We start from the raw sequence: 25159 nt of genomic DNA on the forward strand, positions 1-25159 counted from the left end.
AGGCGCTCTCCACGTGTCATGACACACACGGCCCTCGGGCAGAGACGGGACTCGGGCACTCACTGCTGATGTGAAGGAGGACGGAGCTAATGGGCAGTCACAATGGCGACCCCAGGGGCAGAGGCTTCGGGGGCACTGAAACCCAACCAAGACACACGGGTGCCTGGGATGAGGCCCAGGAGAGGGCAGCGGCCCTCAGGCCCTGGGGCACCTGGGGTGGAACCCAGAAGGTGAACCTGGTCACAGAGGACCCATCCGCCAGCGCAGGCCTGCAGGCCGACCAGCACGCCGCCAGGCCCCGGTCTGCCCACCTGGGGGTGGTGAGTAGCGGCCGCACTCAGCTGCCTGCACCTCTGCGGCTACAAGAACCTGCAGGACAGCGCCCACCCGTCCGGTATGCTCCCCTCCACGACTGAAGGAGACTCTGAAATATTCGTGCAAGCGGCCTGCTGGGGGCTGGCCTCCGCCTCCATCACTAAGCTCATGCATCACTCCCTCCGGCCACCCAGGGGCTCTCCCTACAACAGGCCGGGCGCTTCCCAGCTTCAGGGCCTCCACCTGGAACACCCTTTCCCCGTGCATCCTCTCTGTGACACGCCCCGCCACCCCTCAGAGGGGCCTCCTCTCCCCGTCCGTCCCGTCTCACACGCTACCAGGTTGCGGTGCAGTCCTCTCTTGAGGGGCACACACAGCTTTCAGTCACTGGGGATCGGGGCCAGCTCCCTCACTGACTAGGTGTGAGGTCCTGAGCAAGTCCCTTCCCCTCTGAGCCTCAGACGCCCCATCTGTAAAATGGATCCAAACCTCCTCATGTTGTGAGGTCCCAGCGAGACGCAGGAGGGAGGCCTCCTCGCAGGCGCCTGGTCCACAGGAGGCGCTCAGTGTACACAGGAGGCGCTCAATACTGGGCAGGTGGTGGCTGTCCTTTCTCTAGGCGCCTCACCCTCTGTCAGTGCCCGGCATGCCCCAAATGCTACCACCTGCACACCTCGGTGATCCGGGGCCTCGAGGCCGAGCCAGACCCGGGGGGCAGGGAGCAGGCTGCTGGGGAGCCGAGGAGAGGGCTCGAGGCCGGGCTGTTCCTCCCCCACCAGAGCCCTTGGGACACCATGGCATCGACTCCAGCCCCTGTTCCCTCGTCCACTGGGTCCAGCCACACCCGTGCGAGCGGAGGCCTCCCTGCCTCCAGCTCGTCCTCAACCCGAGTCCAGTCTCCCCACAGGAGCCTGTGGGCCCTTTGAAACACAGAGCACATCACCTGACTCCCACACTGGAACCCTTCCCGGCTGCCCACCCCAGTGGCCTCATCGGCCCCTCTGACACCTCCCTCAGGCCACAGGGGACGGGGGGTCCAATGTGACAGCACTGCGGACAAGCTGAACAAATCCCTCATTAACGTGGGAGGCCCACTTGTTTCCGGTCTGCGTGCCCAGTGGGCGCAGCTCCCGGAGAGCAGGCCTGGGCATCCTGCTCCATCTTGTTCACGGTGGGCCCCCAAGGGCCTGGAACAGCACATGATGGCACATCACAGTTGAATGACCCGCTTCCCCCATCCATCCACCCAACAAGAGCTTACAGGCACCTGCCCCATGCCAGACGCCACTGCAGGTGCTGGGGACTCGGGGCAAACGTCACAGACAGTTCCCGCCCTCAGCTGGCACTCCCAGGTCCCACACCTGGGGGCATGGGGGCAGCCGGTCTGCAAGGGAGCACCTGGCTGCTCCAACACGGATAGACTCCAGGGCAGGCTGGGAACTGTCCAAGCTTCTCAGCAAAACTGCCGAGCAGGAGGTTTACTTTGTGCCCCCTCCCACCCCAGGCAAACATCTGCGGGCTGCCCACGCTGCAGGCTCAGCGCTGGGAGGCCAGAAAGGCGCAGGGAACACCCTTGGCCTCGGGGAGCCTCCAGTGAGGAGCAGCAGCACACAAGTAAGCCTGACTCACAGGAGAGGTTGCCTCTGCTCTGCTCGGGGCACTGGGACATTTGAGACGGTCCTGGAAGACGGGGTGCGGGGGGTGGGCAGAGAGCAGAAGCGACGGCACAAGCAAAGACAAGGAAGCTGGGAAGCCAGAGGTCCCTGGGTGATCAGTGAATGGGTATGAGGTGAGCAAGAGCAGGAGGAAGGCTGGGGAGGCACAGTGGGGTCAGATTATAAAAGGTCTGAACCCTGGCTACCCCTCCATGCCCCCAGCCCTGGCTTGTCCTCTCCAGCAGTACTCAAAACTCTGGAATTTTCATCCTTGCTCCCTGCCCTAGACTAAACATTTGTGTCTCCACACAATTCATATGTTGAAACCTAACCCCCAATGTGATGGTATCTGGAGGTGGGGCCTGTGGGAGGTGATGAGGTCAGGAAGGCGGAGCCCTCACGAAGGAGGTTAGCGCCCTTATGAAGGAGACCCCAGAGAGCTCCCTTGCCCCTCCACCGTGTGAGAACACAGGACAAGACAGCCGTCTATGAAACAGGAAGGGGGTCCTCGCCAGACGCAAACCGGCCAGAGCCTGGATCTTGGACTTTCCAGCCTCCAGAACCACGAGATACAAATTTCTCTTGTTTATAAGCCACCTGCTCTACGGAATTTTTGTAACAGCGGCCCAGACAGACTGAAGTACCCTCCTTAACCAACTTGCCCCATTTGCCCATCCTGCCAGGACCTGTTCCCACTCAACTGTCACCAAAAGTCGATTTCACACTAAGGTGTGAGTGACTGCTAACATATCTCCATATATATGTATTTTTTTAATTACTGAATTATAATTATATATATTTTATAGATATATGTATACTATATCTACAAAGTTATGTTTGACAAACATTATCCTATCAGTTTCAGGCATACATTCCCATTTATATTTATCTTACCACGCAGTAGAAAAGACAGGTTTGTTTTTGTTTGATTTTTTTTGGGGGAGTGACTGCTGGGCTTCCTCAAACTGCCCTGAGGGCCACCGAGGTTGTTTACTTTGTCTATGCAGACGGCAGAGGATTCCACGAGACCTGGATTCAAATCCAGTCCTGGTCAGGCCTTGTTGTGACCTTGAGCAAACCCCATCATTTCTCTGGGTATCAGCTGTCACGTAAGCGGACAATGCCACCCATTTAGGGTTGCTCGATTTAGCAAAACAAACAACCCCCCACCCCGAGATGCACAGTTAAATTTGAATTTCAGATAAACAACAAATGACTTTTAGCATAAGTATATCCTAAATATCACATGGGACATACTTACACTAAAAATTTATGTTGTGTATCTGAAATGCAAATTTAATAGGGTGGGCTGTGTTCTATGCAGTGACCCTGCTCCCATGCCACGGGGATCCTGGCACGATGAAAGGGAGCAGTCATGAGAGAGGGCTCTGCCAGGGCCCCTGAAAGGAGGGTGGGGACGGCAGGGGAGAGTCCTGGCCTCCTCTGCACCCCGTCTTGGGCCAGCGCCCTCCTCCCAGGCTAACCATAAGGCAAAGGTGGATTTTCCGGGCAGGGCAGCTGACGTAGGCCCCGCCCCTCGAGTCAGGCCGGGAACAAGCAAAAGGGCGGGCCAGCAGGTGCAGCAACCTGCAGGAGCCAAGTCTCAGGAGGCCAGGCTGGAAAAACAATTCCACGGAAAGAGAGCAGCTTGTCCCAGTCACTCATTGCGCTGCCCCGGGGTGGGGGGGTGCAAGCCCAGATCACGTGCACCCTGAGCCCCCAGGGGCAGAGTGCGGGACAGCCCTGGAAGTGCCATCACAGAGCCTCCCAGGACTGCAGGGCACTCACGGCTCTGGGACCGTGGCAGGCACTGCCCCTCCCCGGGCCTCAGCTGCCTCACCTGTCAAATGGGGGTGAAGAGAATGAGACACAGGCGCGATGCACTTTAAGGGCTCAGCACACTGGGCTCCACCTATGTGCCATCACACCCACAACTCCTTCCCTGGGAGCGGCGACCACATTCCTCAGAAACAACGAAGACGCTGGAGTTAGAAGACTTGGGTGTCTGGCGCAGAGCGGTTGCTACCTTGCTGTGTGATCCTGGGCAAGTCACTGTCCGTCTCTGGGCCTTCATAATATCAGTGACCTTAGAGGGGCCCCCCTCTCTATGAATCTAGATGAACACTATCGATCATCATTTCTCCCCTTGGTGGGAACAGCGTTCCTTGCTCTAGTCTGCCCTGCTCAGTCAGGCAGCCACTAGTCCCACGTGGCTATCAAGGTGCAAATTAATTAAAATGAACAGCTCAGTTCCTCAGCTGCAGTTGCCACGTTTCCAGGGCGCAGAGACCACGCCCATCGCTGCACGTGCTGGTCTAGAGCACAGGAGACGGAGGAAGAAAGGGGTCCTGGTTAAGCAGCGGGAGCAGCGCAGGCCCACAGACACGCTGGCGGGAGAGCCGCTGAGGGAGGACGGTTCTGGAAACCATCCGGCCCCGGCCCAAGGACAGAAAAGGAATATTCAATTGTGTACCTTTCTGCCAGCACTGGGCAACCACAGTGCCTCAGACCCAGGGGCAGGGGGCGGGACGTGGCAAAGGGCTGGTGCCAAACATGCCGCACACGCAGCAGCGCTCTCTGCCCATGGCAGCCGGAAGGAAGCGTTGCTGCGTTGCCAGGGAGACGGCGGCTCTCCTGCCCCAGGGAAGCTGCCGTTACCAATGGTGCCGCCCTGGGGGCAGCCTTACCTATAGGCAGGCAGGACATGCAGGGGAAGCCCCCAGGGGCCTCTTCCCAAGGGCGAGGGGGTGTGGCATACCCGCGGAGGTGGCGAAGGGCACTGGGGTAGACCTTGCCCTTCTCTAGCAGATCTTTTGTTTTGGAGAGCAGTGAGTACCGGGCATTTAAAATATGCCATTTCCCAGTCTCCCTCGCAGCTAGGGCTGTCCCTGTGACCCAGTTGTGGCTGGTGAGGTGTAGGCAACGGTCCCTGGGGAGGACTGTCCTTTAAGAAAAGGGCTTTGTTCCTTCCCTGCCTTCTTGCCTGGAAAGTGGACTTGTGGCTGGAGCTGCAGCAGCCACCTTGTAACAAGGAGGCATGCCTGTACAAGGGAAAAACACACCAAGCAAGGAGAACAGAGCCTGGGGCCTGAACAGAACGGCTCAGCCCTGTATCAGCACCAAGACCTGGAGCTGCACTGGCTGGGCAGGGCTGCCTGGCACAGAAGAGCCCTTGCCTTCTGATTTACCAGCTCACCAGAACCAAACTACCACAGCCTGCACTACAGGCTCAGACTGAGTTCAGAGGGCTAAGGGCCAGCAGCCCTGCGGGTCTGTCCCGTGGCTGGCTCAGTGAGTGGGAGTGGGAGGAGGAGGAGGAGGAGGAGGAGGAGGAGGAGGAGGAGGGGGAGGAGGGAGAGGAGGAGGAGGAGGAGGGGGAGGAGGGAGAGGAGGAGGAGGAGGGGGAGGAGGGAGAGGAGGAGGAGGAGACAGTGGGGGATCAACACAGTGCAGAAGGGAGGCGACTGCCCCTGGCCCTGGGGAAGAGCCCCCGGTTTGTGACAAGCCTTTTCCAGGCTTCATTTCTGTGAGCTCACAGGGTTGGGGCGGGAGAGGAAGAAGAGAAGGGACGAAACTTTCCGTGACTGTCGGGCTCCACCCAAGAAGCGCCCATGGGAGCCAGAGACGCTAAGGTCTCCCAGCGACCTGTGGGTTTCTCCGTCCAGCCGTCCCGAGCCAAAGTCTACAGAACAGTAACGTTATAATTCCTGGGCATCGCAAGGACAACTGCCCCTTTACCCACACTTGCTGGGCACGCAGTGTGCGCTCCAGCCTCTGCGGTAAGCATTTTACACGCCTTAACCAGTTTAACCCTCACGGGAACCCCATGAAGCAGGTCCTATTATCACCACCCCCGTTTTACAGAGGGGAAGTCGAGGCACAGGAGTCAGGTGACTTGACCAAGGTCACAGAGGAAAGAGCAGAGCCAGGGTTTGAACCGGGCGGTCTTGATCCGGGTGCCCACGGCCTTAACTCCCGGCCTGTACGACCCTGCAGGAGGAGGGGGCCACAAAGCGTGGCGGTGACACCGAGGAGCGCAGGGTCCCCGCAGGCTCCTTGTGGATGGCAGGGGATGGCGGTGGGGGCTGGCGTGCCCCCAGAGGGTGCGAGCTTGCTCTCGTTTCCCGTGTGGAGCTGGGTCACAGTGAAGCCTTCCACCAGGGCACAGGCCCCTGCAGCTTCTGGGGAAGGACGTGGCCGTGGAGCCAGCCTGTCTGTTCCACCAGGGCAGGTGCTCTGTTCCATTCACACCTGACACCCAGTGCCGGGTGCTCGGCAGGCATGCAAGAACAGTGCCAACTGCGACGCCAGGGCAGAGAGGATGGGTGTGTCTGAGGTCACCCAGCCTGGGCTCAGGCCTGGCTCCCCCGCTTCCCAGCTATAGGACCTTTGGACAAGTGCCCTCTGAGTTTATCTGAAAATGGAGCCAAGATCAGTCTCCCAGGCCCGTAGTAAAAATTAAACAAAGCAATCATCTAAGTGGAAACATTCCGGAAGATTCTAGATAAAGGTCAAATGCAGCCCATCATAATCATTATTACAGAAAAGGGCAAACCTCCCTCATGTTCCGAGGCAAGGCCACGGCCTCCATAACCACAGAGCCCTGACCCGTGGGCCTCCCAGCCGGGAGGGGTGGAATAAATGGCAGAGAAGGCTGAGTTCCCTGGCCTGGGGAGTGAGGGAAGGTGGAGGACCCTGGGGACTCTGCGTGGAGGCCAGGCCCTGTGAGGTCAGAGATCCAGGCCAGAAGTGACTGTCCCGGGCTGCCCATCATGGGTGGTCACCTTGATAAACAGCCAAGCATAGCACACATCTGTCAAAACTCACCGAGCTCAAAGTCGGTGAAGACCTGTGCATTTCACCATATGTAGATTACACTCAAGAAAAAAATATAAATACAGCCGTAACATATTTCAGGTTTTCCATTAAAAACTCACTTTTATAGGCCCCTCCCCCCAAATCCAGGTACAGAGCCCATTGACCCCTCCAACAGGCCTCAGGGGAAGGGGAGCTGGGTCCAACCCCAAAGCCAGTCTGGACGGCCTTGTGGACGACCTCCCATCCCAACGCGGGCCTGCCTGCCCAGGAAACAACAGTGTCCACTTGAGCTACACACACCCCGTGGGAGAGAAACTGAACGGCCAGAGGACCGTCCCACACCGGCTCCAGGCAAACTGAGGTCACTTGCAGATGGCACAATGCTCTGCTGAACCACACCATCCCGTCCAACCCCCTTTCTCACAGAGACCATGGTTGATGGCACTGCCATTGGCGCTGGATGCCACACAGCGGGTGACAGGCTTCAGCTCCCTGGATGCTCACGGCACCCATGCAGGGCTGTGGTCAGAGACACTGGGGACTGTGGGGCAAGCCCAGATCTGCAGGGCTCTGGAGCCACCCGCCATGGTGCGGTCCAGCAGTGCCGGGCAGGCTGCGAATGCTCAGAAGATGCTGCTGCTGCCGGGACGGCTACTCTTAGTGTTATTACTGGGTTTGGGCCAAGCCTGCCCCGCCAGGCAGGCCAAGGCCTCGTGCCCCCTCTTGGGCCCACAGCTGCACAGGGAGCCTTCAAGCTCCCTTGGGATAGTTACGCCATTGGCATCCTTTCCCCAGCCCGGAAGGCCTGAGGTTGCAGAACCTCAGCCTCATGGCTAAGCCGACCCAACATCCCAGCAGGGCTGTGGGCGCTGGATTCGGACAGCCCAGGGCCGCGGGAGCACAGCAGCAATGCGTTCCTCGGTTCAGCCCCAGCCCCGAAGGGTCCTCACGGCTCTGTCAATGACCAGAGCTGCCCCAGGGGAAGACATCCAGGCTGGTCTTCAACCTAACAGCTTGCCTGTGGAGACAGAAATCTGGGAACTGGAGCCGGGAAGAGCGGCCTTGGGGGTGTGCCTCTGCTGGCCACCCTGGGCCTCGGGACAGGCAAGGCGAGCCTTGGCATCACATCCTTCTGCTTGGTCGGCCCCTCAGGCCCAGCCTGGGGGCCCGCTCCGGCCTGGTCCCTGCGTGAGGAGCCGGACACAGCCCTCTTGGACCATCTCTGTCCCCGTTCACCATGCAGTATCTCCGGTCCCTGCCCCCAGTCCCCACTACACGTGGAGACAGACCCACTAGGCCAGAACAGGCCCGGCAGCAGGCAGACAAGAGCTGGGACTGGGGTTTGCTGGAGACTTCCATGGTGTCTGGGCCTTTGTCACATGATCCTGACACCGTGTTGGGGGCGCCCAGGATGTCATACAGCACTCACCAAACACCAGGAGATTCTCAAAGAACACCCAGCCACTCAACAGTATTCCCCCGAAGGCCGCTCCCCAGTAACTACCAAGGCCCGCCTGGGAATTCTCACAACAGGGCATGGGCATGGGGGCGGGCATCGCAGGTACCCAGGTGACACAGCTTGGTCTTTTTCTCACATTTCACAGTAATTGTTTTTCCTTGAGACGCAGTCTAATCCGTCTTTCCTGCAGAGGCTGTGCCAGTGCAGCTGGGCCCTTGAACATACCTTTTAGCCAGCCCTGCCGTGGGCTCGATGGCCTGGCTAATCCTCTTCCACCATCTTGCTCCTGGGGCCCCCGGTTCCCACGAGAGAACCAGGGGTGGGTGCTGCCCACCCAGCTCCATCCCCCGAAAATCTGGTTCTCTCCAGGGACAGGGGTCTGCATCCTTTCATCACCCCTCACCCAGCACTGACTGAGCGACGATCGTGTGCCAGGCACCAGCAATGGAGACAGGACCCCCGCCCTGGAAGCACGCCAGTCAGAGGCTCAAAAGCAGAGACGCCCCGGGGATGTGGAGGAATCGCAAACCTCCAGCACGCAGTTCCCCAATTCTCAAGGAGAACTAAACCCGAGGATGGGGGCTGCAGAAGGTGGTCCCTGTGGGCGGCTCGGCCTCATCCCTACGATATGCCAGTCGGTCACGCAAGGTCCTCGCTTCCAGGCCGGCCCAGCGGTTAAGTTCGCACGTTCCGCTTCAGCGGCCCGGGGTTCGCCAGTTTGGATCCCAGTGTGGACATGGCACCGCTTGTCAAGCCATGCTGTGGCAGGCATCTCAGATATAAAAGAGAGGAAGATGGGCACAGATGTTAGCTCAGGGCCAGTCTTCCTCAGCAAAAAGAGGAGGATTGGCAGATGTTAGCTCAGGGCTAATCTTCCTCAAAAAAAAAAAAAAAAGGTCCTTGCTTCCTGTGTCCCCCGCACTGCGAGCCAAGAAAGGACATCCTCAGGCAGGCTTTCTAAGCCCGTGGCTTGATGCTGCCACAAGACTGACAGCCAGGAGGAACCCTGCGGTCCTCCACGGTCTGCAGAAATCACTCAGCAGATGATTCTAGCTCCAGGAGAAAGGTGAACCTCCAACTGTGCCATCTGGCTGGGGTGGGGGAGGCAGGCCGTCGCATGGCAGCTGAGTCCTTGATGGGCAGTGGCAGCAATGACTGCCCAGTCCCAAAGTCCCGAGCCCAGACCTGCCTGGTGGCCTGGAGGAGCCCACTCCCACCTGCTTGCTGAGCAAGAGGGACGGGCGACGAAGGGGCTGGCCACTGCCTCCTCCGGTCCTCGCTGAACACATTCTCCACTGGGGATTAGAAGCCATGAGCTGGGGCCAGTTCATTGCGTCGGGTGGGCTGACGGCGCTGTCCTGGGATGCCCTCTCGGTACGATGAGGAATCTCAGCACATGCATCAAGCTGAGCCTCAAAGCCACTACTTCCTCTGGGATGCTGGCTCATCCTATCTTTTCAAAGTTTCTCACATCCCCCCTTGATTGGGATCTTTCTGCCCCCCTGACAGCTATGCCTCTCACCTTTTTGAGAAAGCTCCTCCACTTCCCTTTGGGGAGCCACCCACTCTCAGGGCCTGTGGTTCACGGGTGGAAATGTGACACAGTCCAGCCGATCAGAGCACTGAATCCTTCTGGCCACTGTGATTGGTTCAGGAGGGGGGCACGTGACCCAAGTCAGTCCTGTCAGAGTCAGTGTCTGGACCAAGAGCCACTCTCTTTAATGATGGCCATGAGGATGGAGGCTGGAGATGCTGGCGGCCATCCTGCCACCGAGAGCCGGGTGCCAACAAGACGAAGACTGGATTCAGATAATACTGCTGCCCTGGATCACACCATACCTGAAGCTAGGATCTACCCCTAGACTTTTCAGTTACATGAGCCAATATATTCTTAAGCCATTTGCAGTCGTGTTTTCTAGCCCTTGCAACTGAAAAAGAATCCTGATAAACCGCTTCTGTCAAGGACTGTTTTCTGGGTGCCCAGCATCCCCACAAATTTAAAAGCCATCTGCTATGTGCTAAGCACTCCAAGCTATCATTCTTCCTTCAGAAACTAGACAAGCAAAATGGACAGTGGAATTTACCGCCACAAAATCAGTGAGCACTGACCCCCATGAGTACAACTCTAGCTTCTCTGTGATCACAGTGACCAGTCCCCCTGGTTGACACCCTGGAAGATGCAAACATTCAAGTTCTGCCTCAAGGCCCTGTCCAGACTTTGCCTGCCTCTTCTTGTGTCTGCAGGGTCTGTGAGCACCAACCCCACAGCCGCGGGGCCACCTTCCTTCACCTGAGGGTTCCAGCTCCCATTGGGGTGTTGACTAGGTGCCTGGCACTGAGCCCTGGCCCACTGAATTCTCTTGCAAAGCCCGTGGGAGCCGCACTAGTGTCCTCTCCATTTGCACTCCAGAGACAGAGGCCGGGACAGGTGGACGAGCTCCTTTAAGGTTGCAGAACTGGTCCAGGTGACACAGCCAGATCCCAGCTCAGACGTCTGTGTGATTGCAAAGCTCATGTTCTTAACCACTGGACTAGGTTCCCAGCCCCAAATACCCCGCTGTGCGTATTTCCCAAACTAAACGCCAGGACAAAGAGCCTGACTAACGGGCACAGAGATGCAACCAGGCCTTTCTTAGAACTTTGGTAAAAACAGCCGGGTCCCCCAGCCTTGGCTCTTGCAACAAGCTTCATCCCTCCCCAAGGCCTGGCTCCTAAAGGAACGAATCCGGGAGTCCAGGAGACAGACAGCAGCCCCGGGAGCACTGCCTGTCTCCCTCTCTGCCTCCACCATGTGTGCCTCTCGCCTCTCATCCCTCCTCCCTCTTCTCTACCCTCCAGAGGAGAGAAAATGACCAAAACATGAAGAAGAAAAATAAAAGAGAAGACTGGCCATTGGTTACATCCACGAAGCAAGCACAAGGCTCACCGCACACTGGGAGGACTCCACCTGCCGAGGCCCCGCCTGCAGGGGAGAGCCCAGCCCTGGCTTGATTTCCCACCCCTGGGTGTGAGTCAGCCGCACACCTGCTCCCAGTTTCCTTCCCCACCCACTGCCAGAACCACAGAGCGGATGGAAGCTGTGGCCACTCGGAGAGCGGTTCTCTCAGGTCCCGCTTCTGGTGGGAAAGCTACCTTCCTAAGAAGACAGGGCGAGAAGGGTATTTCTATCCCCATTTTATAGAGAGCCAAACTGAGGCCCAGAGGGAGGTGTCTGGAACCCACAACCTTGATCGTGAGGCCACTGGCTACTATGACCCGGAAGCCAAACTGGAAACATACTTCGGCTGGAACATTCTGCTCAGCCAGTCTCAGACATCAACTCAGGGGTTAAAGGCATAGAAATGCGAGTACGGCATGCCGAAGGGCCCTGCAGACGTAAATAATTATACAGAGACAGGAAGTGGGCAGCCAGGGCCGGGCGACAGCTCTCCTGAACGTCACCGTCACACAGGGCGGTGAGTCTGAAACTCCCACATCTTCAGATCCGTATGGCGGACAGATCCGGACTCTCAGAAGAATTTAAACCAAGTCCAGACTGTGGTCAAACTAACGGCAAACCTGGAGGACTCCCTCTCAAATGTGGCTGCAGACGGGACCTCAGAGCGGGCGCTCCTGCTGTGGACGACCTCACTGTCCCTCAGCTTCCTCACCTGTATAACGGTGACAAGGACGGCAAGGGGCAGTGGTTCTGGAAGCGGACCGCGTGGGTCAGATCCTGGCTCTGCCCTTGAGGAGCTGTGTGACCCCGGCAGGTCACCGCTCTGCCGTCATGTGGGGAGTGGAGATAATGAGTACCCATCCTCCAGGGCTGCTGTGATGTTCTATGAGTAACAGATAAAGAGCTCCACGGAGGGGGCTGGCACCGTGCACGGCCTCTGCAGACGCTGGCAGCCAGCTCTGATGCCATCATAGTGGGTGCCTGACCCCATGGAGAGCGAGAGGGGAGGAGTCCCCCTGCCTGTCCCTTGGCGGGAGGTGCCTGAGGCCGTGGAGCCCGCAGGCGCTGCTGGGCAGTACTACCCATATAACTCACTCCTGATTCTTCTCCAGCCCAACGGAGCAGCTGCTCCAGGAAGAAATAAAATACGCTTTGCATACTTTAAATGCTTCACTTATGAAAACTGGCAGGGCCGCCTTTCTAAATTGTTTAGCAATAAAGTCAGAAATGAGCGCCGTTCGAGGCTCTCACCGCTGGAGCCCGATCGGGGAGCCGGCGGGGGGCGGGGAAGGAGGGCAGGCCGGCCGCCAGCGCGGAGCCCGCTGGGGCTTCCAGAAGGCGCCATCTGGGATTTTTCAGAGGGGCACTGGGATCACATCCTGGTGTCCTGTTGTGAAACTGGATCCTCCCTCTGGAAGCCAGGCCCCGAGCCCGTGGGGGCCGAGGGGAGGGCCCTTCCGGCCTGGGCTGTTTTCCCACACTCCAAGGGTGCACAGGTTTCCAGCCAATCGAGTTAATTGAAAAATTACCTTGGGCTGAGAAAAAGCAGACCCGGGCCACGGGGGCTGGTTCACAGGAAGCCCTCCTCGTCTCCAGAGGGACTGGACTTCAACCGTCTGCAGCTGGAAGGCCTGGAGCTGTGCTCGGCACGCCAGGGACCGTGTGCTTGGCGCACGTCCTGTGCAACCTCCCGGCAGCCTCAGAGGGTGGTACCCCTGCTCTATGGACGAGGAGACTGAGGGGCTGCCCCAGGGCCACACCTGGGAAGTCGTGGCCCCCAAGCCCCCAGCACGGCCCGGGGCTCCCTGTGATACTTCTTCCCAAGACGCTGTCCTCTGATGTGCCACAGGGCCCCCCAACCCCAAATCCTAACGAGCGTAACTGAGAAGGAAGCAGAGGACACACGCCAGCTAGCAAGGCTGGCGGGGCCTTCGCGGGGCCTGGAACACGATGGCACTCTCACACGCGGAAGGCTGCGCTTTGGGCCATGTTGCTGAGTGTAGAGCTTTCAACTTTTCCTTCGAAGTGCTCTCAGTTCTATTATGTTTACCGTCCCAGGCCCCCGGGAAGATTCAATGGTGGGTTCTCCCGTCCTCAGTAAGGGCAGTCACCCCAAGGCCCGAGGAACAGCTCTTCCACTCAGCCAGCTCCCCAGGGAGTCAGACGCATGAGGCCCGGGCCCAGTGCCCCCATCTTAGTCCCCCCCACCCACCCATGCAGACTCCTGGGTACGACCCTGCCTCTCCGGGCTGTGCCATCCATTCCTGTCCTCCTAGGCCCCCAGGCTGTTCAAAGGGCCGGGGGGACCCACAGTTCCAGAGTGTCCATCCTGTCTCCAGAGGCCTTTGCGGTCACAGATTCTGAGACCTCAAAGTAGGAGATCTAAGGGGGCCCCCACAACTGTGTCCCTCCTCCCACCAGGCTACAACCTTCAGGACTAAAAATGAACAAAACCGATTGGAAAACCACCCTTATTGCACTTGGGGAGTTTCAGCATTGTGGCCTATGAACCAAACGTAGCCTCAAGACACAGAAGAATGTGGGGTGCTTTTTTTTAGGGGGAAGGAGCAGCGGGATGAGGAGGGCCAACTCAGGTCCGAGTTACTGCTATGTCCATGGACAGAACTTCTCCCCCGACGGGAAAACGCGACCCTGACACAGAAGCCGCATTACCTGCCTTCCCACTTTGACAGATACAGTCACACGTCACTGAACGACAGGGACACGTTCCGAGAGACGCGTCGTTAGGCGATTTCGTCACTGCACGAACATCACAGGGTGTACTTACGCAGACCTAGATGGCGTAGCCTGCCACACACGGAGGCTTTGTGGTGCTCATCTCATGACCACCATCGTGTGTGCGGTCTGTCGTCAACCGAAACATTGTTATGCGGCCCGTGACTGTATTCACTGAGCACCTCGACCGAGAGGCAGAGAGGCCTAAGCTGCTAGACACGTGGCAGGGGCCAGGCGGTCTGTGCTCGAGTCCTGGCCAGTTACTCACCTCTCTGTGCCTCAGTTCCCTCGTGCGTAAAATGGGGCAATAACAGTACCTACCTTACAGGGTTGTTGTGGGCATTAAATGAGTGACTATACACATATACTGACCTCACCCAGGAGAACAGTGCTGGCACATGCCACTTCTTTTCCCTCCCTCTCCCCCTTCTGGGAGCCGCTGCCTCCTGGCTCTGAGACCAGCCCCTGGCTGCGGCCTTGTCCCTGGACCCCCAGGGGCTCCTCCTGGAAACTCCTGACCCAACCCCGGCTGCCATTCTTTGCTGAGAGGCTCCTGGGTGGGGCTCCCAGCAGCGGTGCTGGTTGCAGAGGGAGCAGGCCCATGACCCTCATCCGAGCCCCGGGCACGGGAGGGAGGTCCCTCCATTTTGCCGCCCACCCCGCTCACTGTCTCCAGTTGACGGACTGACAGAGAAGAGACGGAACGTGAACTGGAGCTGCCGCCGACTGGCCCCCAAACGTTTCCCCTGTCCCTCCGGCCCCCTCCACCACCGCTTCGCAAAGGTCAAATGCTTATTCCACTCCGCATGCTGCCTCTTGGGAGAGAGGAGGAGAAAACTATTCGAAAAATGTAAATTGAAAAAAGCCCATGGCTCTCCACCCCCCACCCCCACCCCCGCCCTCGCGCACGTGCTCACACACGCATGCACAGCTCACACCCAGTAAGACAGAGCGCAGGACCGTGTCCCAGCACCCCGGTCGTAAAAGCCAGCAGGAGGACAAAGAGGTGGTGCAGAAGTGTCACCAATGGTGACCAGCTCCCGGGCTGTTTTCCTTGGAGGAGTGCAAATGACCCTGCCAGCCCAGACAAGGAAATCGCTTGTCCAGCACAGCATCCTCCCAGGTCTTTCTGGAGCACCTCCTGGCAGGAGCCGCGGATCATGTGCCCCAGCCCCGAGCACAGCCCTGACCCACGCGCTAAGCCCACGAAGCGTCTATCAAGCGCAGCCAGCCCAGGGCACAGCTCAGGGCAAGGGAAGCCTGAGGTCAGGCGAAGGCGCCCGAGGACCACGCTCTCCCGGCCAGGGCGCTTTCAAGATCAAACATGCTTTTCCTTGAAGCCCCTCTCTTCTGCCCTCCCCCCCACCCCGAGTCCCCAGGAGAAACTAAAGAACGGCAGGTTCTAGGTTTGGCTGCTGCAGAAGCCAAGCGTCCCGCTAGAGCAGAGGAGCGAACAGAAGTGAGTTCAGAGACACTGGATGTGAATGGTTTAGAGCAGGTCAAAGGCCTTTTGTTGGTCTATATATTTTATTCTCATAAATCGGCCTCCTCCTGCCCTATTCCCTTGAGCTGAACTTCTAGATCTTTCCTCCTTCTTCTCCCCACTCCACAAACTTCAAACCTGGAACGTCTGGGCCTTAAGCTGGGGACCTCTTTCCGGACACATCTGAAATAGTACGATCACTTGAGGCTTCTTGAGAAGGAAGGAGAACAGACATGTGAAGCCGGGGCATAAAGGACTGGGGGGTGGTGCTGTAAAACAAACACACCCGCAGAGCACAGTTTGTGGACGCTTTACAACTGCTCCCATGGTTGGGTAAAGCAGCAGAAAATAAGCCAATGGAAGACGTTAAGTGTCCCAACCAGGAGCAGGTGTTTTCGTTGTAACTTGTAACAAGAAAACGCCCAGCGTCCTGTGGGCCTGCTGCCATGTCCCTCTGGGACTGCAGGCTGATCACCAGCCAGCCCAGGGAGGTCACTCCATCTCCAGAGGTGGACGGCACACAGCGGCAGACATTCCAAGAATAAAAAAAAAATTAAAAAAAAAAACAACACAAGCTCTCATTATTCGTCAGCCATGAGGCCCCAGACAATGAAGCCCAAACCCAGGACACCAGGGATAAGGGGACAGCAGCCCTGTGGCCCCTCTCCAGGTGAGCAGACAGCATGGGTCTCAGCAAAGACCACAGGCAGGGCCAACGGGTTTTCAGCTAAAATCCTTTCAGTAATCACGAAAATTGACCCAGGATAACCTGCTGCCCAGGAAATTGTTCCTGCTCCTGATCCCGGGAGAAAGCTATCAATCTCCTTCCAAATTAGCATTTTCTCTGCGTGCACACCTGCAAAAAGCTTATTTTGGGGAAGTGAGGAAAAAAACCCCAGACCTCCAACCCGGGCTGGCCCGGCCTGGCAGGTAGGCGGCTGACTCGAGTTAAACATTGCCCGGCAGAGAAACTCAATCTCCTTTTTCAACTGGTGGGCATCGAGTGTATTGTTTTCTCTCCACCTTCACCCTCCTCTTTTTATAAACCTTGGCTGCATGTAAATGTTCACAGGACTCTCTTGCCAAGAGGCGAGTGCTGTATATCTGGCTATGGAAGCTGCTTTTGGACCCCAAAAGGAGTATGACCTTGTCACTGACGATCTTTGGGCTCCTTTTGACCTAAGAGCAAGGGGGTGGTTGGTACAGGGTTAGCTGCAGAAAAAGAGAATATGGCATCTTAATTCCACAGCCCCAGCTGCCCTAAAAGCACCCCACAGAGTTCCCAGCTCCCTCTCTCCCTGCCTGCTCCCCGGACAGCCGCCCGATGTCTTCTGGCTCCTGCGAAGTCCTCTTAAACAAACATCAGGAAAGCCAGGAACACACAGCTCAGGGTGGGGGAGACCCTCCCCTCGGATGTGCAAGGGGAGATTCTGGTTCTGGCAGCTCCCTGACCCTCACAAAGGGCTCCCGGGAGGTGGGGGACGAGAGATCTGGTCAAGCGGGTGGCTCAAGCCAAGAAGCCCTGTTCTCTCGCCCACCCCCCCCCCCCAGCACAATCTGCTCTGCCCTGGCCGGGAGGAAGGACGCCTGAAGGAGCTGGTGCGGGAAGGTGTATGGGATTGTGTGCCACCGTGGCTGGCTCTGCAAGTCACAGGGGTTATCACGTCAAGGACACAGATTTAGTGTGTAAGATCCTCTATGGGAAGTCACGGGCGAACGCGTGGATGCTTCAATGAAGTCGACTTTCCGGCTCAATATAAAGGTGAGTGAACGCTTCAAACAAATCAAAAATCATAGGGGCTGCCTGGAGAGGAAGTAAGTTTCCAATCCCTGAAGGCATTCAAGCTCAGGAGGAACAGCTGTACTGGGCATTATGAGTCTGTCACCTTTGCCTCAAATTCCCTAAATTAACTACTTTCCCACAGCCCCTGGAAGGAAGCGGATCGTACTCCAGGTACCCTGCCCACCCTAACAATGCAGCTGATTGGACCAGGATGGTCACCTGATCCAGGGTCTGCAAAACCATTGGTTAGGCAGGGACCAATCAGACTCTGTGTCCCAGGCATTTAAGAGATTGAAAGGTCCTGCAAGAGCTGAGCCAGAGGACACTGGCCCTCCTGGCTGAGGAGGGAAGCAGGGAGGCAGCTGGGAGCATCCTCAGGTGGCGATGGGAGGGAGATGGGACGGAGAGAGGGCAAGGCCTGGGCTCCCCGCCTTTGTGTCCGGACCCCACACAGCTGGCCGGACTTCCCGCGGTTGCTGGTTGTGTCCTTACAACAAGCCCTCCTCGGACCTGAGCTCCTTCGAGTCAGCATGTGCTTCTCACACCTGAAACCCTGGAGCATCCCTGGCTGGGAAGGCTGCAGCGGGAGGCGGGCCTGCCTGGGGCACGGCTGGGCCCTGTGAAGGCCGCCACTGCCCTGGGAACCAGGCCTTCCTGAGGCCGTGAGGGGGACCGAGCCTGGGACTGCCCCACAGGCGACTCACGCTCCCTCTGACTCTGGGGTTCACACAGGGCTGTGCTCCTTCCTTCACATGCACCTCCCGTCATCACTGCTCAGCACATGGACCCTGACCGTCTGCCACGGAGAACGAGGCTAAAAGCTCAGTCACAGCCGGGACTCTCACCCCGACAGGCAGAGGAGCGCCTGGTGGACACACGTCCCCCCGGGGAAAGGCACCTCCCTACTGCACCACCGACTCAGCCCCCGGGCTCAACAAACACCATTTTATTATTTGCAGTCGCTTAAGGCAGCTTGTTAATAAAGCAGCAGCTCCTCTTACTCAGTACCTGCTGTATGCCAGGCCCTGAGGGTGCGTGCCATCATTTCCATTTTACAGCATGAGGAAACGGAGGCTCAGAAAGATTAAGCAGCTTCCCAAGGGCCCCCGGGTGAGCGTCCCACGACTTCGAAGTCTCTGACAAGCTGCTGCCAGACGCCACCTCTGAGAGGGAGAGCAAAGCCTGAGCAGGTGCCACCCCTACGAACCTCTCCCCCACAAGACCTCACCCTGCCCCAAGCACTCTCTCCTACTGATCGCTGACCCTGGACTTGTCCGACTTGGCGTCTCTTTGGCGAGCCTCATATCACTCCAGCACCCCTTTTGGTATAAAAGTAATATGAATGATGTTTACTGAGCTCCTACTATGTGCCAGGGACCATGCTAAGCACTGTGCACAGATCATCTCATTTAATCTCCACAAAACCCCTACTAGGTGGGGATAGCACGCCCAGTTTACAGGTGCAGAACCTGAGACTCAGAAAGGTTCAGTAGCTTGGAATGAGCTGGGCCCAAGCAGTCTGGCTCTGTGGCACTGAGCACCTGATACACGGTCTCCCGTGTCCCCACATTCAGAGCCCTGGATCTGCATACTTGTCTTAGTGTGGGAACTCACTGCCCTCCATGGGGCTGATGCCAGGTGAAACGGGGAGCCAGCACCTATGCCCGAAGCGACCCCAGGCACAGAGGCAAGCCAACCATGCTCTTCTGCTAAATTCTTGCCTTCCTGGGCTGCCCAGGCCCTGCCCTGCTGTGAGAAGGTAGCAGCTGCCTGCTGGGTATGGATTCAGGGCATCGCTAAGGGGACTCAATCAGGGAGATGGCCGAGCTCCAGATGCAGCCCAGAAAATCCGACTCCCGACGGGAAGGTTGAGGGAAGCCAGATGCCGTCTGGAGTGCCCAGAGCACCAGCTGCTGCCCTGACCTCAGTGTGCTCAGCAGTATCAGGGATATGGCAGGAGGCTGGCAACAGCAACATGACAGCATGTACTTGTGCTGGCCCACAAGGGAGCGGGCACACTGGAGTGGGGGAGCTCAAATCAACACCCCCCAGACCCCATACTCAGGAAGCCAACAGATCCAGGGGTCCTCCTACAAGGCCGTCTGGGACAGCTGTGACAGAAGAGGCATAAACAGAGACATGGGAGGCAGAGAAGAGGAAGGGACGTGGTGGCTTATGACCAAGAGGCTGCAGGAACCTGAGAGGTGGCAACTGTCTACTGGCCCTTGAAGACAGAGGAGGAAGGGAGAAAGGGGAGAAAGAATGAACAATTAGTAGAAGAGAAAACTGAGCTCCTTCACAGGTTCTAGAACAGGGCCTGGCCCATCGTAGGAGCTCAAGAAAACCTGCAAAATAATTAATCAACAGGGTCAGCATCTAAGGCTTCTATGTGAATCCCACAATACCTAAAGGGGCACAAACACATGCTTGCTGAAGGAATGATCTTACATTCTGCAGCTCCACCTCCCAGCTCTCATTCCCAGGGAAGAACATTGTCCCCGACCGCCCTTTGAGTAACACCCCACTCTCAGGCTGCGTGTTTCACTGGGGGCTCACAAGCTCTACCCCAACCTTTCCCAGGGAAGGGCACATGACCTGGGCCTAGACAATCAGTGCATTCCAAGCTACTGGACCAAGTGATTGACTCAGAGCTGTCACGTGAGTAAAGCTAAGCCAATGAGAGTCAGTCCTGGGATTTCTGCTGGAAATACTAGGAATGAAGGACTTTCTACACTGGAATCCTAGAAAGGTAAATGTTACTCAGACTTGTTAGTGGTCATTTTTGCCACCAGAAAGGATAAAGCCCAAACAGATAAAAGGCGAGTTGGGATAACATCATTTGAGCTCCTGGATGCAGCTATGCCTGAAGCTAGACCTACCTCTGATCATTTCAGTAATGGGGAGCTATTGATTTCCCTTTTCGTGAGTCAGTTCCAGTAGTGTTTCTATCATTTGCTACTCAAATAGTCCTGTAACTACATGACTCTCTGGGCAGGTGGTAGCAAAGTGGGAAGTACAAACAACACAAAGTTAGCTTTTTCCATAACAAACTATTACTGAACGCTAAGCACGGACCTCTCTGTGGCCTGGGGCAAGTTTCTTAACCTTCTCCACCTCAGTTACTTCATCTGTGAAATGGGCTGATTAATGTACCTCATTTGTCTGGGCTGTTTAGTGCAGGCCACCCTGCAAGGCAGGAGTCCTCAGATCAGGTTCCCCGGCAGGATTTTCACCTGATGCAGCCAAGTGACATCAGACCTTACAGGGCGTGTGTAAGGTGACGTGGGGGGCAGAGGGGAGCGAGGCTCCCTGTGTGCATAACTACTCAGAACACTGGTTCATCCACCTGGCAGATGGCGAGTCTCTGCAAAGGGGCCAGTGAGGAGGTACAGCAGCACCCCAGAAACCAAGCTCGCCGCCCGAGGACAGGACCAGCAAGTCAGCGAGGAAGCAGGAAGGCAGAGCTGGCTCCGGGACAGCGAGGGGGCGGGGCTCTGCCCCAGAGGTCAGACAGAGACCTAGTCACCTTGGAGAGGTGGTCACACAGGGACAGAGGACGTCTGGGGAAGTCCCCACGTCTACCCCAAGAGCCCGGCATGAAGACAGCGGAGAGGAGCTGCTGGTCATTTCAAACATCAGGGTAGCTGCCCAAACGCACTATCTAACCTTCCAGAACCAGGTCCCAGCCAGCTACAGGGCCCAGTTAATCAGAACTCTGGCTTAGATTTGAAGACAGAGAAGCAGACAACGGGAAGACTCGCTGATGGAACTGATTCATATTTTCTTTAACCCGGGCTGCAGTGGAAGTTGTGGGGCCCAGCACAACCACCAGTCGCCAGCGCTCGGGTCCTGAGTTAGGTCCCGGAAGCTCTGCAGAAGCCCGATTCCAACGAGGGAGCTGTCCAAGCCTGCTGACCCAGGTGGGGACGCAGAAAGGCATTTCAGGAACTTTTCAGTGACACTGGAAACACAGAAGAGTTTCTGGGGTCTAATTCTCTGCAAATATCCTTGACTTTAAGCCTTATGAGGGGAGCACTGTGTTTTGGGTAGGATTGTGTTTTCTCTCGGACTGGACCCCTGATACCTCCAAAGGATTCTGGTCCAGGCAAATGCAACTAATTACCTGCAGAGGAAACGAACAAAAGAACCTCGGGGCCTCACCACACTCAACGATTCTGGAGACTGAAACACATAGAGATACAGTGACCAGGCGACACAAAGGACGAGGGCAGGTGTAAAACCAAATGAACTTGTTATCTTGCATGAGGAGACCCGGGGGCCAGAGGCCATGGGATCTGCAGCCACTCAGTCAGGTGACCGACCGCACCGCACAAGCTGCAAGACAAGAGCTGACAGCGAAGCGCCAAGGAGCTCTGCTAGGGAGCTCTTTTCTTCTCCCTGGCCAGCCCTAAACTTCCAGAACTTTGAACATCCCGGTTGGAGGAAAGCCTCCTTTCCTCCCTCCCAGACTTCACTCTTCGGTGGGAAGCTTCTGCCGTGAACGCCAAACCATGTGCCTCCCTCTGGTCCTCAGTAACCAAGGGATGGGCAAGGCGGGAGGAGCTGTCAGGCTCATGGCTTCATTTTCTAAGTTCCTCCTTCAATCAGCCTGCCTGCAAGGCGTGAGCCTTTTTGTACCTTCTCCCTGCTTTCGCCCAGGCCTGTGGTCATGTAGCCTGAGGACGGAGTCCAGGGCAGACGTGGGGGACAGGGCGCCCATGGGGCAGCATCCAAGTTACACACCTCCTGCCCTGTTCCTGCCTCCATCCTTCAGGGGGTTGCAAATTCCAGAAGGAAACAGGGATAACCCCAACAATGACAGGGGGCAAGGCCAGGGTTCTCCAGGTGAGGCCCTCCCTGCCAGGTGAGGCTCATGCAGAGGTCCACCAGTCCATCAGCAGGTCGGAGTCTCCTAAGGTCCCAAGGGAGACAGATGTGTAGGCCCTACGGCCCTGCCCCCACGGAGGTGAGAGTTCAGGAGGAATGCCCAGGAGGACAGGAACACTGGCACAGGACCTGGTCTCAGCTGCACTGTGCTCCACGTCCATGGATTCGAGGACTACGCAGAGGGGCTGGAAGGAACAAGAAAGATCTGCAGAAGGATTGGGGCCCGGGGCAGGATGCACCTTGGACTTAGCATGGGGTGCAAAGATAACAGAGGTAAGAAGGAGAAGGTAAGGGGTGGGGATGAGCCAGCCGGTTCATGGGATGGTGAGGAGACCCTTGGCCCCTCAACAGGAGTCAGAAGAGGGCTTGTCAAATGTTCGTGGTTCCCAGCACCAAACCCAGGCCAGAGCAGGTACTCAACACCCGCCAGGTGGACGAACCAGGAGCCATGTCAGATCTGGGGAGGGGTCGAGGGAGGGCATCCTTCTGGTTCAAGTTAAGGGCTCCAGACAGAAAAACCCTCCTCCAGAATGGAGGCGCCAGGAGGGCAGGGCTGGTTGGGCTCAGCTTGTCAGTGCCAGGCACCCAGCTGGGGCCTGATGAGTGTGTATCCACTGGTGATCAGGTGAACAAAGGGGCAGATATGATTTAATAAAGACGGGCTCAGCTGGAATCTGAGTTGTGGGTCAGCCTGACCATCAACAGAAACCCGGAGACATGAACGAGCTAGGAGTGAGGGCAGGGCCAGAAGGTCGATGTGATCAGAGAAGGCAGAAGGGGGTCAGGGGCCAGGGAGGTGATGCCTTAGCCACTGGGAGGGCAGGGGGTGCGGTGGGGGGATCACTTTCCACGTGGCAAAAGCAGCTGAGTGTGGCTGGCACAGCTGAGTAGCCAGAAACCACTGGGGTACAGACAGGGTGACCAACTGCCCTGGTTGGCCTGGGACTGAGGCGTTTCCCAGGATGTGGGACTTTCAGTGCTAAAACTAGGAAAGTTCTGGGCAAACTAAGATGAGTTGGTCTCCCCGAGGCACAGGTCTGCCCTCAGCAGCATCCCAGAGAGAACCAGATCACTGGTGGTACCAACCACATTTGTAAAGTGCTTCAGAACGAGCAAAGCACTTCCCGATCCACAGGCTCGGGGGAAGCAACCATAAATCTGTGAGCTAGGCCAGGCTGGCACTATGGATCTCATTTCACAGACCAGGGAAACTGAGGCTCAGAGGTGAGTGACGTGCACAAGGAAGGTGCCGTGGTGGGTAAGCAGCACAGCCAGGTCTGATGTTCTGGCCTCCACCTCCCCTGCTTTCTGTGCACACTCAGAAGACACGAGTGCAGCCATGGGCCGTGCCAACTTCCTCTGGGCTGATGGATGCCAGGGGAAGCAGCAGAGGCCCTGTGCCCAAGGGGGAACCCGGGGACCCCAGGGAAATGGGCCCATCTGGCCCTCTTCTCTGCTGAGATTCTGGCATAGGTTGAGCAGGCAGCCACCACCTGGGACACTGGGAGAGAGGATGGGGCGGGGTGCTGCTGGCTGCTGCTCTGCTTGCCTCCGCTGTAACATCCCCATCACGGCCACCCCTTGGGCAAGGCCAGGATCCCTGAAGGCCCTTGTGAAAGGCAGAAGGATCAACTTGCCACACACCCAGCAGTGCCTGAGCCTGGAAGGGTCTTGGCAGCCAGTGAGAGAACAGGTCAGGGTTCAAGGGGAAGGGAAGGGGGAGAGAGAGGAGAAGACAGAAAAGAGGTCTTGGGGGGAATTTACGTGGAAGAAGTTTCCTAGAGCATCTTGCTTAGTGACTGGATTCAAACTGAGCTGCATCAGCATCACCTTGGGGGTGGCTGGGCCCACCTCCAGTTTCTGATTCTGTAGGTCTGGGGCGGGCTGAGAATCTGCATCTCTAACAAGTTCTCAGGGGACGCTGATGTTGCTCGTCTTGGGATCCCATCTTGAGAAACACTGGCCTGGCACATGTGGTCATGAGGGTGACGGACCACTGGAGGCTGGGAGACCCCCAGAAGTAAAGATGGAAGGTGTTGGAGGCCTTGGTCCTCAAACTTCAGAGAGGGTCAGAATCACCTGGGGTGGAGGCAGAGGTGACCTGTGTAAAACGCAGATGCCTGGGCCCATCCCCAGATATTTTTGACCATCCAGGTCTGGTAGGGGGTCCAGGAACTTAAAAACCACAAGATCTGAGAGTTTCTGATGCAGGCAGTCCAGGGGCCACACGGGGAAGCATGGCAGCCTCAAAGGAGCACAGTGGGAAAACAAGGATCCCAGGCTTCCTGAACTGTGATGGGCCACAGAATCATCTGCAGTATCGTGCCCGGACTCAGGGCCAGCTGCACCATCCACTATGCTGGCCACTAGCTACATGTGGCCTCTTACAATTAAATAAAATTTGAAATTCAGTTCTTTTGTCATACTAGCTACATTTTAAATCCAGTGGCCACCATATAGGACAGCGCAGATACAGAAGAGTTCTTCCATCTCTGCGGAAAGTTCTATCAGACCGCTCCGGCCTGGAGATCACTCTGTGTCTGCCACCATTTCCCCTTCTATAAAAGGGTCTTTCCCAGGATGCAAAGGAGAGGAAAGGCTCTACCCAAGGTAGCTGTTTCTACCCCACACCAAGACCCCCTGCACCTGCTGGTGGCAGGCGGCAGCCAGCTTGGCAGGGGTGGCATCCACGTCTGCCCCAGCACCCAAAGAGGGAGCCTCTGTCCCTGCAGAAGGAACGTCAGGGACATGAGTTTCGCTTCTGGTCTGCTGCTAGTGCAGCCAGAAGGGCCTCGAAGGAGCAGAGGAAGATGAGGGCTGGCGCCGTGGAAGTGAGGACAAGTCCCGGTGCAGGCCCACCCAGGCCGGGTGAGGTCTAAGGGGACGCTGCAGGGGGGGGCCGGGACGGAGGAAGGCCTGCCCTGACATCAGCGAGCACCAGAAGCCTCGCTCAGATGCTGGAAGCCGACAGGCAGCAGGGAATACTCAGGGTGTGCAGGTGGCCACAGCCTCGGGCTGCAAAGTCACAGACCCAACAGGTCCAGCCCCCCAGCCCCTAACCTGAAAGGAGAGACAGAGGCAGCGT

General features: G+C 57.3%; 1 protein-coding gene across 5 annotated transcripts in view; it reads right to left on the reverse strand.

The window, feature by feature from the left end:
• Positions 1-25159, reverse strand: part of KAZN (kazrin, periplakin interacting protein) — a 1019918-nt gene that overhangs the window by 116805 nt on the left and 877954 nt on the right. The gene's annotated exons all lie outside the window — the stretch shown is intronic.

This window comes from Equus caballus, chromosome 2 (genome assembly GCF_041296265.1).
Source record: "Equus caballus isolate H_3958 breed thoroughbred chromosome 2, TB-T2T, whole genome shotgun sequence".
Taxonomy (NCBI): Eukaryota; Metazoa; Chordata; class Mammalia; order Perissodactyla; family Equidae; genus Equus; species Equus caballus.